A 14,587-nucleotide genomic window follows, 5' to 3' on the forward strand; every position below is an offset into this window, starting at 1 on the left:
GCATATTCTTGGCTCTCTTTTCAAATAGTAATTGAAAGTATATGTGTGGATTTATTTCTGGACTCTCAATTCTGTTCCATTGGTCTATGTGTCTGCTTCTATGCCAGGACCATATTGTTTTGATTACTATAGCTTTATATTATAGTTTGAAATCAGGAATTGTGATACTTCAATCTTTTTTCTTTCTCAGGATTGACTTGGCTGTTAGGGAGTATTTTGTGGTTTCAAATGAATTTAGGATTGCTTTTTCTATTTCTGTGAAAATATCATTGGAATTTTAATAGGATTTTTGCTTTGAATCTATAGATGGTTTTGGATAGTATGGACATCTTTTTTTTTTAATTTTTTTAATGTTTATTTATTTATTTTTGAGAGAGAAAAAGACAGAGCAAGAGCAGAGGAGGGGCAGAGACAGAGAGGAAGACACAGAATCCGAAACAGGCTCCAGGTTCTGAGCTGTCAGCACAGAGCCTGACGTGGGGCTGAAACTCAGGACAGTGAGATCGTGACCTGAGCCGAAGTCAGACACTTAACCAACTGAGCCACCCAGGTGGCCCTAGTATGGATATCTTAATAATATTAACTTTTTCAATGTATGAACATAAGAAATCTTTCCATTTATTTGTACCTTCTTCAATTTCTTTTATCCGTATCTTATAGTTTTTGGTATATAGAACTCTTATTTCCGTGGTTAAATTTATTCTCTTTTTTTGAGAGAGAAAGAGGGGGCACAAGTGAGCGAGGGGCAGAGAGAGGGAGAGAGACAGAGGGAGACAGAGAGGGAGAGAAAGAGAGGCAGGGCTCACCCAAAGCAGTACTCAAGCTCACCCAATGCAGGACTTGAACTCGTGAACCATGAGTTCATGACCTGAACTGAAGTCTGAGGCTTAACCAACTAAGCCACCCAGGTGCCCCCTTGGTTAAATTTATTCTTAAGTAGTTTATTGCTTTTGATGTTATTGTAAATAGGATTGTTTTCTTTCTTTATTTTTTTCAGATAGTTCATTGTTAGTGTATAGAAATGCAACTGATTTTTATATGTTGACTTTAGATTTTATTGAATTGGTTTATTAGCTCTAATAGGTTTTGGCGGACTCTTTAAGGTTTTCTATATATAAGATTACGTCATCAGCAAATAAAGACAAGTTTACTCCTTCCCTTCCAATTTGGATTCCTTTTGTTTCTTTTTCTTGCTTGCTTGCTCTGGCTAGGACTTCCAATATTATGTTGAATAAGAATGGTAAGAGTGGGCACCCTTGTCTTGTTCTTGATCTTAGAAAGAAAGCTTTAACCTTTTACCATTGAGTATGATGTTAACTGTAGATTTGTCATATACAAGCTTTACTGTGTTGAGATATGTTGCTTCTATACCCAAATTTCTGAGAGTTTTTTTTTTTTATCATAAAAGTATGTCGTATTGTGCCAAGTGCTTTTTCTGCATCTATTGAGATAATTGTAAAATTATTGTCTTTCATGCTATTAATGTGGTGTGCTGGTTTGGACTGTCTTGTTTTCATTTTCATTTGCTTCCATATATTTTAAAATTTCTTCTTTAATTTCCTGTTTGATCCATTCAGTCTTTAGTAGGATTTTTTTTAACCTCCATGTATTTGGGGGCTTTCCAAATCTTTTCTTGTGGTTGATTTCAAGTTTCATAGCATTGTGATCTGAAAATATGCATGGTAGGGTCTCAATCCTTTTTGAGGCCTTGTTGAGGGCTGTTTTGTGACCCAGTACGTGATCTATTTTGGAGAATGTTCTATGTGCACTCAAGAAAAATGTGTATTCAGTTGCTTTTGGATGAAAGGTTCTGAATATATCTGTTAAATCCATCTGGTCCAATGTGTCGTTCATAACCTTGTTTCCATATTGATTTTCTGCCTAGATGATTTGTACATTGTTGTAACTGGAGTATTAAGTCTCCTACAATCATGGTGTTATTATCTATACATTTTTTAATGTTTGTGATTAATTGATTTATATATTTGGGTTTTCCACATTAGGGGCATGAACAATATTGTTAGCTCTTCTTGATGGATAGACCCCTTAATTATGATATAATGCCCTTCTTCATTTCTTGTTACAGTTTTCGTTTTAAAATCTATTTGTCTAATACAAGTATGACTACTCTGGCTTTCTTTTGATGTCCAGTAGCATGATAGATGGTTCTCCATCCCTTCACTTTCAATCTGCAGGTGTCCTCAGGTCTAAAAGGAGTCTCTTGTAGGCAGCATATAGATGGATATTGTTTTTTAATCCATTCTGATAGCCTATGTCTTTTTATTGGGGCATTTAGTCAGTCCATTTACATTCAGAGTGGTTCATCATTTAAAGATATGGATTTAGTGTCACTGTGTTATCTGTGGGTTTCATGCTTGTGATGTCTCTGGTCCTTTGTAGTCTTTGCTACTTTCCACTCACAGAGTCCCCCACAGGATCCTCTGTAGGGCTAGTTTAGTGGTCATGAACTCCTTTAGTTTTTGTTTGGGAAAGTCTTTAACTCTCCTTCTGGTCTGAATGACAGCCTTGCTGGATAAAGGATTCTTGGCTGCATATTTTTCCTATTCATCGCATTGAATATTTCCTGCCACTCTCTTCTGGCTTGCCAAGTTTCAGTGAACAGGTCTGCTACTACCCTTATGTGTATACTCTTGTAGGTTAAGACCTGTCTGTCTCTAGCTGCTTTCAGAATTCTCTCCTTAATTTTGTATTTTGCAGTTTCACTATGATATGTTGTGGTGTGGACCTGTTTTTGTTGATTTTGAAGGGAGTTCTCTGGTCCTCTTGGACTTGGATACCTGTTTCCTTCCCCAGATAGGGAAATTCTCAGCTATAATTTGTTTAAATAAACCTTCTGCCCCTTTCTCTCTCTTCTTCTTCTTCTGGAATTCCTATGATATGGATATTATTTCATTTCATTGAATCACTTAGGTCTTAAATCCTCCCCTCATGGTCTAGTAATTTCCTTTCCCTCTTTTTTCAGCTTCATCATTTTCCATAATTTTATCTTCTATTTCACCTATTCCCTCCTCTGCTTCTTCCATCCTCACTGTCACTGTATCTAGTTTATTTTGCATCTCATTTATAGCATTTCTTAATTCATCATGACAATTTCTTCAGTCTTTGATATCTGTAGCAATAGATTCTCTGCTGTCTTCTATGCTTTTTGTAAGCCCAACTATTAGTCTTAGGGCTGTTATTCTAAATTCTTATTCAGATATATTGTTTATATTTGTTTTGAGCAATTCTCTGACTGTCATTGCTTCCTGGATTTCTTTTTTTTTTTTTGAGAATTCTTCCATTTCATCATTGTGGCTAAGTTTCTGTCTTTTACGTGTTTTAAAGGTGTCTTGCACCTGTGAGTACTACAATATTAAAAAGGGGTCATACACTGCCCAGGGCATGACTCTTCAGAAAGTGTTTTTGGAGTGTGTTGTGTGCCCTCTGTTGTTGTGTATTTGGCTGCTCTATCCCACTGGTCAGTCCTCTACAAAGCTCCTCCTTGCTCATTGTTGTGGATTGTTTGGATCTTCTACCAGGTGTGCTTGGATTTGTTCATTGAAGTAACCCTGGAAAAAAGGAAAGGGCAGGGAACCTGATTCCATACAAAGAGAAAAATGAAATGGGGGGGGGGGGAGACTAAGCAGAGAATCAAAGAAACTATAAGGCTTAATCCAGGAAGAGAGAAAAGCAAATAAAGAAAAAGAAGATATAGAAAGGGTATAAAAAGAATAGAGTAAAAATGCCTGATTAAACAAAGAAAACAGAGAAAGAAAAAAAATACATATATAATGAGAATTGACCAAAAATCAAACCAGAAAGTATGAACCTGATTCCAAAGGAAAAAAAAGAAGAGGGTAGAAAGAAAAAGAAAAGAGAAGAAAAGAAAAGAAAAGAGAAGAAGAGGAAAGGAAAGAGAAGAAAAGAAAAGAAAAGAAAAGAAAAGAAAAGAAAAGAAAAGAAAAAGAAAAACAAGAAGGAAACAGATTAACATACACAACCACAGGACAGTTGTCTGTTGGTGCCTGGGACCTGTCACTGTGTTGGCCCTCTGGTTCACTCAGTGTCAGTCCCTCTCCAGTAGATAAGCAGTTGCCAGGAATGGAGGGGCGGGCTTTGGTATAAGCGGTCCCACTATCCTATTCCCTGAAGCCCCACAGTGTTGGGGATAGGGGAAAAAATGGCGACACCCCAATCTCTCTTCTCTGGACCGGGTGGATCAAACCATGCTGTTCTGGCAGCCCTCACACAGGAGCACCAGCGGTCAGCTTGCCCTGCTCCACATCTCCTGCGCCTCCTACGCGTCGGGGATTTAAATCCCCAAGTCTTAAGGGGCCTTGTACTGCATGACTGCATGGATTCTGTTCTGGTGTAGCACCACTTCACCCAGCCGATAAAGGGCCTTTGGCTGGCACCTTCAGGGTCTTTTGTCCTTGGGGAGGGGGCAATAAACCCTTTTCCCACAGTACTCGAGGAAGGGACTGTTCTCTCTCGGTGCACCTCTGAGATCACTACCCCACCCCAGAGCTGGCTGCCTACCCACCAGGAGCATGCACATGGTGGCAGCCTCGGTCTGGAGAAAGTCGTGCACCCCTAAAAACTCTGATATTCAGCCCGTAAGGCTGTTTGCAAAGTAGAAAGTGACGCTCTCCGTATTTCTCCTTCCCCAGTCCATGGCATGGAGAGGTTTTTCTCTTGTACTAACACAATACCGCAGTCCACCGCCTCTCTGTTTTGCTCTCCCTTTTGTCCTTCCCCTCTGTGCCTATGCTGTTTTATCTCCCCCAATTCACGTACACGAACCTCTGTCTTGCCAAGCTGTCTCCCTCCACCTTTGGAGATTTTCTGTCACTCCACAGATTGATTTCCTGGGTGTTCCAAGTGTTCTTGCCTCAATACAGCTGTGTTTGAAGGCCAGGGAAATCCGAGTCCCCCTACTTCTCTACCATCTTAACTCCTCCTCCACCTCCTCCTCCTCTTTTTTTTTTCTTAATATAGATATTTATCACCGTAAACTTCTTTCTTATCACAGATTTTGCTATATACCATAAGTTTTGGTACGTTGAGTTTCCCTTTTCATTTGTCTCAGGTATTTTTTTATTTCCCTTTGGATTTCATCTTTGACCCATTAGCTGCTCAAGAGTGTGTTGTTTAATTTTCACATATTTGTGAATTTTCCAGTTTTCCTCTTGTTATTGATTTCTAGTTTCATACCATTGTGATCAGAAAATATACTTGACTCTTTCTGCCCATGGATATGCCAAGTAAGCATTGTTAAAGCCTCCCCTCCCACCCCGTCATGTCTAAGTCAGAGTCTCCCAAAGAGCCTGAACAACTGTGGAAGATTTTCATTGGAGGTTTGAGCTTTGAAACAACCAATGAGGGTCTGAGGAGCCATTTTGAGCAATGGGCAACACTCACAGACTGTGTGGTAATGAGAGATCCAAACACCAAGCACTCCAGAGGCTTTGGGTTTGTCACGGTATGCCACTGTGGAAGAGGTGGATGCAGCCATGAGTGCAAGGCCACACAAGGTGGATGGAAGAATTGTGGCACCAAAGAGGGCTGTTTCAAGAGAAGATTCTCAAAGACATGGTGCCCACTTAACTGTGAAAAAGAGTTTTGTTGGTGGCATTAAAGAAGGTACTGACGAACATCATCTAAGAGAATATTTTGAACATTATGGGAAAATTGAAGTGATTGAAATCACGACTGACTGAGGCAGTGGCAAAAAGAGAGGGCTTGCTTTTGTAACACTTGATGAACATGACTTTGGACAAGATTGTCAGACTGTGAAGTAAGCAGAGCTCTATCTAAGCAGGAGATGGCTAGTGCTTCAACCAAAGATGTTGAAGTGGTTCTGGAAACTGGTGGTAGTCGTGGAGGTGGTTTTGGTGCAAATGACAACTTTGGTCGTAGAGGAAACTTTAGAGGGCACGGTGGCTTTGGTGGCAGTCAGTGTGGTGGTGGATATGGTGACAGTGGGGATGGCTATAATAGATATGGTAATGATGGAAGCAACTTTGGAGGTGGTGGAAGCTATAATTGTTTTGGCAATTACAACAATCAATCTTCAAATATTGGGCCCATGAAAGAAGAAAATTTCGGAGGCAGAAACTGTCCTCTATGGTGGTAGAGGCCAATGTTTTGGCAAACCATGAAACCAAGGTGGGTATGGTGGTTCCAGGAGCAGCAGTAGCTATGGCAGTGGCGGAAGGTTTTAATTACTGCCAGGAAACAAAGCTTAGCAGGAGAGGAGAGCTAGAGAAGTGACAAGGAAGCTACAGGCTACAACAGATTTGTGAACCCAGCCAAGCACAGTGGTGGCGGGGCCTCACTGCCACAAAGAAGACATATTTTAGACAATACTCATATGTATGGGCAAAAAACTCAAGGACTGTATTTGTACTAATTGTATAACAGGCTATTTTAATTTCTGTTCTGTGGAAAGTGTAAAACATTGCAACACATAGTTTTAATGTAGGTTTTTTTTGCACCCATGCTGTTGATTGTTAAATGTAATAGTCTGATCATGACGCTGACTAAATGTGTCTTTTTAAAAAAAAAAAAGAAAATATACTTGGTATGATTTCAGTCTTTTTAAATTTGCTAAAACTTGTTTTATGACCTAACATACGATCTCTCCTGGAAAATATTCTATATGCTCTTGAGGTGAATGTGTATTCTACTGCTCTTAGATGTATGTTTTAATATATGTGTGTTAGATCTATTTGTTTTAAATTATAGCTCAAGTCCAGTGTTTCCTTATTATTATTTTTCTGTTTGGATGATCTTTCCATTGGTTAAGTGGTATTGGAATTCTCTATCACAATTATATAATCTGTTTCTTCCTTCCGATCTGTTAGCAATATTTTTTTATATATTTAGGTACTCCAATGTTGGATACATATATAATTGTTATATAGTTTTGATGAATTCATCTCTTTATCATTATATAATGACCTCCTTTGTCTCTAGTTTTTTATTTACAGTCTGTTTTGTCTGAAATAAGTACAGCTATCCCTGCTTTCTTTTGGTTTCCATTTGCATGGAACATCTTTTTCCAACCCTTAACTTTGAGCTTATGTGTGACCTTGAAGCTGAAATGAGTCTTTTGTAGGCTGCATTTAGTTGGTTTTTAAAAGTCTATTCACTCCTGTATCCCTTGGGTAAATTCCTAGCAGTACTATTGCTGGGTCATAGGGTAGATCTATTTTTAATTTTTTGAGGAACCTCCACACTGTTTTCCAGAGTGGCTAAGTGAAATAAGTCATACAGAGAAAGACAGATATCATATATTTGATTCTTATGTGGATCCTGAGAAACTTAACAGGAGACCAAGGGGGAGGGGAAGGAATTAAAAAAAAAAAGGTTAGAGAGGGAGGGAGCCAAAACATAAGAGACTCTTAAAAACTGAGAACAAACTGAGGGTTGATGGGGGGTGGGAGGGAAGGGAGGTAGGTGATGGGTATTGAGGAGGGCACCTGTTGGGATGAGCACTGGGTGTTGTATGGGAACCATTTGGACAATAAATTTCATATTAAAAAAAATAAAAAATAAAAGTCTGTTCAGCCATTCCATGCCTTTTGATTAGAGAATTTTATTTATATCTATTTAAAGTAGTTATTGATAGGTAAGGATGTAGTATTCCAATCTTATTAGTTGTTTTTTTGTAGTTCCTTTGTTCTTTCTTCCTTTCTTGCAGCCTTTTTTGTGAATTGATGATTTTCGATAGTGGTATACTTTGATTCCCTTGTGTTTATCTCATGTGTACCTACTATAGGTTTTTGTTTCATGGTTACTCTGAAGCTTACTTGATATATTTTGTATCTATAATAACCTATTTAAGCTGATAACAACTTCAATCATATACAAAATCTCTACCTTTTTACTACCCCCTCCATTTTATGATTTTGATGTCACAATTTATATCTTTTTACATTGTCTCTCTATTAATAAATTATTGTAGCTATAGCTATTTCTAATACTTTTGTTCTCTAGCCTTCATTCTAGAGTTAAATAGTTAACACACCACCATAGTACAGTATTAGAGTATTCTGAATCTGATTATACACTTACCTTTGCCAATGTTGTATATTTTCCTGTTACTAATTAGCATCCTTTTGTTTTCAGTTTGAAGAACTCTTTTAATCACTTCTTGTGTGGCAGGTCTAGTGGTGATGAACATCCTTAGTTTTGTTTGGGTAAGTATTTATCTTCCTTTTATTTCTCTCTCTCTCTCTCTCTCTCTCTCTCTCTCTCTCTCTCTCTTTCTTTTTACTTAAGTAGACTTCACACCCAACATGGAGCCCAACATGGCACTTGAACTCACAACCCTGAGATCAGGACCTGAGCTGAGATCAAGAGTTGGAACTTAACCAACTGACCCACCCAGGTGCCCCATCTTGCTTTCATTTCTGAAGGACAACTTTGCCCGGTAAAGCATTCTTGGTAGCAAGTTTTTTGTTTTTTATTTTTTGTTTTCCCAGCACTTTGAATATATCATCCTGCTCTCCCGCAAGGTTTCTGCTAATAAACCCATTTATCACTTTATGGGGATTTCTCTTATATGAGAGAATTTTTTTTCCTCTTGCTGCTTTAAAAATATTTTCTTTGGGGTGCCTGGGTGGCTCACTTGGTTAAGCATCTGAGTATTGATTTTGGCTCAGGTCATGATCTCCTGGTTCATGAGATTCAGCCGCAAGTCAAGCTCCAGGCTGACAGTGCCACGCCTGCTTCAGATTCTCTTTTTCTTTCTCTCTGCCCCTCCCTTGCTCGGTTCTCTATCTCTCTCAAAATAAATAAATAAATAAACATTTTTTTAAATTAAAAAGGTAAAAATCTTTTCTTTGTCTTTGATTTTAAACAGTTTTATTAAAATGCATCTTTGAGAAGTTTGTTTTGGATTGAAATTTTGGGGTGACCCATTAGCTTCATAAACTTGGATGTCCAAATTTCTCTCCAGATTGTGGGAAGTTCTCAGCCATGATTTCTTTGACTAAGCTTTCTATCCTTTACTCTTTCTCGTCTCCTGGAGCTTCAACAATGCATAGATTGTTTATCTTAATGATGTCCCATAGACTTTCTTCATCCTCCCCCACCTTTTTTTTATTGTTGTTGTCTTTTTAACTGGATAATTTCAAATGATCAGTCTTTGAGTCATTGATTTTTTTTCTTCTGCTTGGTCCAGTCTTCTGTTGAAGCTTTCTATTAAATTTTTCAGTTAGGTAATTGTTTTCTTCAACTCCAAAATTTGTGGGAGTTTTTTATGTTTTCTATCTGTTTCCTAAACTTCTTATTTTGTTCTTTTTAAAAAAAATTTTTTTTACGTTTATTCATTTTTGAGAGACAGAGACAAGAGCGAGACAAGAGCATGAGAGTGGGAGGGGCAGAGAGGGAGACACAGAATCCGAAGCAGGCTCCAGGCTCCCAGCTGTCAGCACAGAGCCCAACACGGGGCTCGAACTCACAAACCATGAGATAATAACCTGAGCCGAAGTTGGACGCTCAACTGACTGAGCCACCCAGGTGCCCCCTTATTTTGTTCTTATACTGTTCTCCAGATTTCATTAAATTGTTTACGTTCTCTTGTAGCTCTCTGAGCATCTTTAGAACAATTATTTTGAATTATTTGTCAGGCAATTCATATATCTCCATTCCTTTGTGGTCAGTCCCTAGAAGTTTATTGTTTCTTTTGTGGTGTCATGTGTCCCTGATTCTTCATGATCTTCATTCATAACCTTGCATACATGTCTGCACATTTGAAGAAGCAGTCGCCTCTTCTAGAATTTCTGGATGGACTTTGGAAAAAAAGACCTTCACTGTGACAGGGGCACACTGGAGCATACTGTGATTGCAGGTTTAGTTGTGAAGGGTATGGGGGCATGTGGCAGCTCCAGGCCCAGGGTGGCATGATGATAATGGCTCAGGCAGCTGAGGTCCACAGCATCAACAACTGTGTGGTCTTTGGTGAATGCTGTGGGGGGTCCACAATGTCTGTAAGGACTGTTGGGTACTTCTAGGTCCAGCAGTTAAAGATCAGAGCAGGCACTGGGGATGGCTACAGCCAGGGGTGTGCACTTGCCTGTCTGGGCCAGCTATAGGTGCCTATGTGGTGTCAGGGGCTGGTTGCAGACACACTTATAGTGGCAAGGGCCAGAGCCAGCAGCAAGGACCAGAGCCAACTTCAGGTATATAGCAGCTGTCAGCGTGCACTTCTGTGACCACAGGGACTCACCACAGGCATTACACAACAGTGGACGCCAGTGACAGGAGTTGGGCCAGTGATGTACAATTGCACAGCTGGAGGAGCTAGCTGCAGATGATTCCAACAGTTCAGGCCAGTGACAGGAGACAGGGTTTGATCTGAGCCAACAAGCAGCTGTGGGGACTCTGGTTGTTGACCTGGACTCCAACAGCTGCAGAGTCTTGCCACAGATGCATGGCAGTGGAGGCTAGTGACAGGACGCAGACCAGCAGCTGGAGGGGCCAGCTGCAGATGAATCCAGCAACACAGGCCAGTGACAGGAGATAGGGCCAGGTCTGGGTCCACAAGCAGCTTTGGGGGCCTTGGCTGTCAGCATATACTACTGTGGCTATAGGAGTTTGCCACAAGCAAAAGCACAGTGGTGGAGGTCAACCCTAGGGTCTAGGCTTGCATCTTACACTCATGGAGCTGCAGAAATAGGGGTTGACTACCAGTGTGGATCTTGGGCTGGGAGGGTTCAGGTAGGGGGTCAGGGGAAGGAGTGAGGAGGTATTTAGGCAGTTTATGTCTTTGAATGTGAAAATCTGTGGGGCAAAAACCACTGAAATCTGCAAGGCATTCTCAGTGGCTGTTCTGGCCATTGGTTTCTTCAGTCACATAAGCTGCTGGAGTCCTCTGCAGAGCAGGTCACTGGGAATCACAGTGTCTCCCACTGTATGGCTGTTACTGGTAGCCCTTGCTCTTCTTTATTCCTAGCCATCTCTGTATGTTTCAACTTTGACAGTGGGGTGAAACTGAAATGGGTCCTTTATGTATTGCCCCAAAAGGCTGGGGATGCTGGTTGTTCATCCCACTCTCCCTTTACTGGAGAAAAACTCTTTCCAGCTGGAGAGTTCTCATTTAGCACTGAGCAGTGCTGGTCTGGAGGATGGGATAATGTAGGCAAAATGAATCTGTTCTTCCTTCTCTTTTTGTGTAGTTGTTCTCAGGTTTTTTGTTCCAATCTTGCTTAAGTTTCTTTTTTAAAAAAAAATTTGATGTTTATTTTTGAGAGAGAGAGAGAGACAGTGTGAGCAGGGGAGGGACAGAGAGAGCAAGAGGGAGACACAGAATCTGAAGCAGGATCCAGGCTCTGAGCTGTCAACACAGAGCCTAATGTGGGGCTTGAACCCACAGACCTGAGTTAAAGTCAAATGCTTAACCAACAGAGCCATCCAGGCACCCCTTTTGCTGAGGTTTCTTAAGTGGACTCCTGAGCTCTCCCAGAGTTATTTTTGTCTGCAGACACTTGTCTAATTGTTGATTGGGAGGGGTTCAATACTGGGATTTTCTACACTGTTACCTTGATGACATCACCCTTATAAAATTTGGAATCAATTTGTCAGTATCTACAAAATAACTTGCTGGAATTTTTATTGGGATTGTGTTGAATCTATATAGCAAGTTGGGAAGAACTGACACTTTGACAATATTGTCTTCCTATCCATGAACATGAACTAGCTCTTAATTTACTTCATTCTTTTGGATTTCTTTTTTTTTAATGTTTACTTATTTATTTCTGAGAGACAGAGGGGCAGAGAGAGACAGGGAGACAGAGAATCTCAAGCAGGCTACATGCTGTCACTGCAAAACTCAATATGGGGCTTGAACTTACGAACCATGAGATCATGACCTGAGCGGAAATCAAGAGTCGGATACTTAACTGACTGAGCCACCCAGGTGCCTGCCCCTCTTTTTGGATTTTTTTCATCAGAGTTTTGCAGTTTTTCTTGTGTAGATATTATTCATGTTTTGTTAGATTTATGCTTAATTATTTCATTTTTGGGGTGCTAATGTAAATGGTATTGTGCCTTTAATTTCAAATTCTACTTGTTCATCACTGACATGTAGGAAATAAATGGACTTTTGTGTGCTAACCATGTATCCCACAAACTTGTTGTAATTGCTGCTTAGTTCCAGGAGGATTTTTGTTGTTGTTGACTCTTTCATATTTTCTACATAGATAATCATGTCATCTCTGAACAAAGTTTTATTTCTTCCTTCCCAAGATATATGTCTTTTATTTCCTTTTCTTGTCTTATTGCATTAGCTAGACTTCCAATATGATTTCAAAAACCAGTGATGAAAGGGAATATCTTTGCTTTTTTCCTGATCTTAGTGGGAAAGCTTTGAGTTTCCTCTAAGTATATTATCCTGTGTAGGTTTTTTATAGATGTTCTTTATCAAATTAAGGAAGTTTTCCTTCTATTCCTAATGTGCTGAGAATTTTTTAATCATGAGCTGGTATTTGGTCATATGCTTTTTCTCCATTTATGCCCATCTACAAGCCCAAGAAATGGACCTTGGGGGAAAAAAACAAACAAAACTTTGCTGACACCTTGATCTTGGATTTCTAGCCACCAAAACTGTGAGAAAATAAATTTCTGGTGTTTAAACCACTCAGTTTGTGGTACTTCATTATGGCAAGCCCTAGTAAACTAACACAGGGGCTAATCTTAAATACCTTTTAAACTGAAGACACTCACTCATTGGTATGTTATCAATGTTCCAGTTGTAGTATGGTATATTTTGCATCTTATATTGTCTTTGTGTATGTCGATATCTGACATTCAATCAGCCAGAAAGTTAAATACAGAAATTCTGACAAATTCTAGTTCATAGAGATTCCATAAAAAAAAAATAAATGTTGTGTTACTAAGTATTTTCCCCAAATCCATGGATGACAATAGAATTACCTGCTTAAAATTGTTCATGTGTAATTATTGCTAAAATATTCCACAGACTAACATACAGATCTATATATTTCAAATCATCTTTCCACTACCCACACACTTCTATTGCCAGGTTCTGTAGACAACTTCATATGGTAATCAGCCCTCTAACCCAGTGCCTTCATATCATGAAGCCAAGTGAGTCAGCATTTTGGGCAATAGGAGATTTTAGGGAACGACTTCTAACCAGGACAGCAAATAATAAATTGCTACATATGAAATTGACTGATGAGCATATAAATACACTTCACTAAAAATTCAAACTAAGTCTTTCTCCAAATCAACTTCCTCTTAACCAGATCCCCAACATGCTCATGACTATTCCAACACTAAACAATTCAAGAAGTATAACATAGGAGAATCAAAAATGGAAAATCATTCCCTTATTTTTGTATGGTTTACAAAAATATATCTCCATAAAAACATACTACTAGGGTCCTTCCCAGAACTCTGGAAAAGGTCTGTACATGTCAGGGTGCCTGAAGCTTAAGCTCTAATGATTTCACGATAAATCTGCCTTTGCAGATTTGGCCTTGACCCTAATGCTGATCTCAGGAACTCACCACATAGTCCTCTGACCTACCCACTCTTACTGCCTTCCTAATTTGCTGGTCTTTTCCTTCTCAGATGAGCACAAAATTTCACCATAACAATATCAAAATAATGCATACTTCAAGAGCTTCTGTCCTGTATCCATGCCCAAAGCCTATTCTGGTTAGGTTTATGTTTTTTTCCTGAGTCTCTAGTTTGCATTTTGATCGCCCCTCACTATTGTCACTGTAGGAAGTGACACCGGTGTTCATAACTTTAGACACTTGAATAGAACCTGAAAGAGAGAGAATCACAGAGAAGATAGAGTCTAGGTCACCAGGGATGGGAAACAATGACTAGAAACACAACAGCTTAAATCAGAAGGAAAAGCTGGCTGGGTTTAAAATATGATCTCTTTTTAATTATTTTCTTTTGATATTAAATGTGCTTTGTGTGAAAAGTAAAAATAGCATAGATAGGTTTAATATGAAAAGTAAGAATCTCCCTCACACTGAAGCCCCAATCCCTTACCCCGTAGTTATTCAGTTAAACATGGTTAGTGATTTCCTCCATGTGTTTATTTGAAGGATTGGTTTTAAGGGAAAGATGATGACTCTGGCTTGAGACACATTAAGTTGAGGATTATGATGGTGGCAATGTTCCAAGAAACAGCTGGATATTTTAAATAGGCAGTTGGAGAAGTGAGAGCTAATGAGGTAGATCTGGAATTTTTCTTCCTGCATTGTTAATGGTGTGAAAGTGAAAGAACTGTGAGGGAGAGAAATGAGAGAAAGGAAAAAAGAGCACAATTCTCAACCATAGGCAACACCTACATTTCAGAAGTGGCCAATTGAAAATAAGGCTCTTGAAGGAGAGAAAAGCAATGGTCAGCAAGTCAAGAAAAACTGAGAAATGCTTTTGAGTTTTAGTGACATGTAAACTCTGTTTCCCTGTGAAAATGCAATATAGATATAACTGGCAGCCAATATTTCTACTGACAAGAAACCTTATAGCAAACAAAAATTAATTTTGTGCTATATTTTACTACAGAACTTTCTGCTGCTTGGTCTTGTTCAGC

General features: G+C 39.3%; 1 pseudogene; it reads left to right on the forward strand.

The window, feature by feature from the left end:
• The first annotated feature begins 5,299 nt into the window (after positions 1 to 5,299).
• Positions 5,300 to 6,262, forward strand: LOC123611522 (annotated as a pseudogene).
• Positions 6,263 to 14,587: the final 8,325 nt, after the last annotated feature.

This window comes from Leopardus geoffroyi, chromosome C2, assembly GCF_018350155.1.
Source record: "Leopardus geoffroyi isolate Oge1 chromosome C2, O.geoffroyi_Oge1_pat1.0, whole genome shotgun sequence".
Taxonomy (NCBI): Eukaryota; Metazoa; Chordata; class Mammalia; order Carnivora; family Felidae; genus Leopardus; species Leopardus geoffroyi.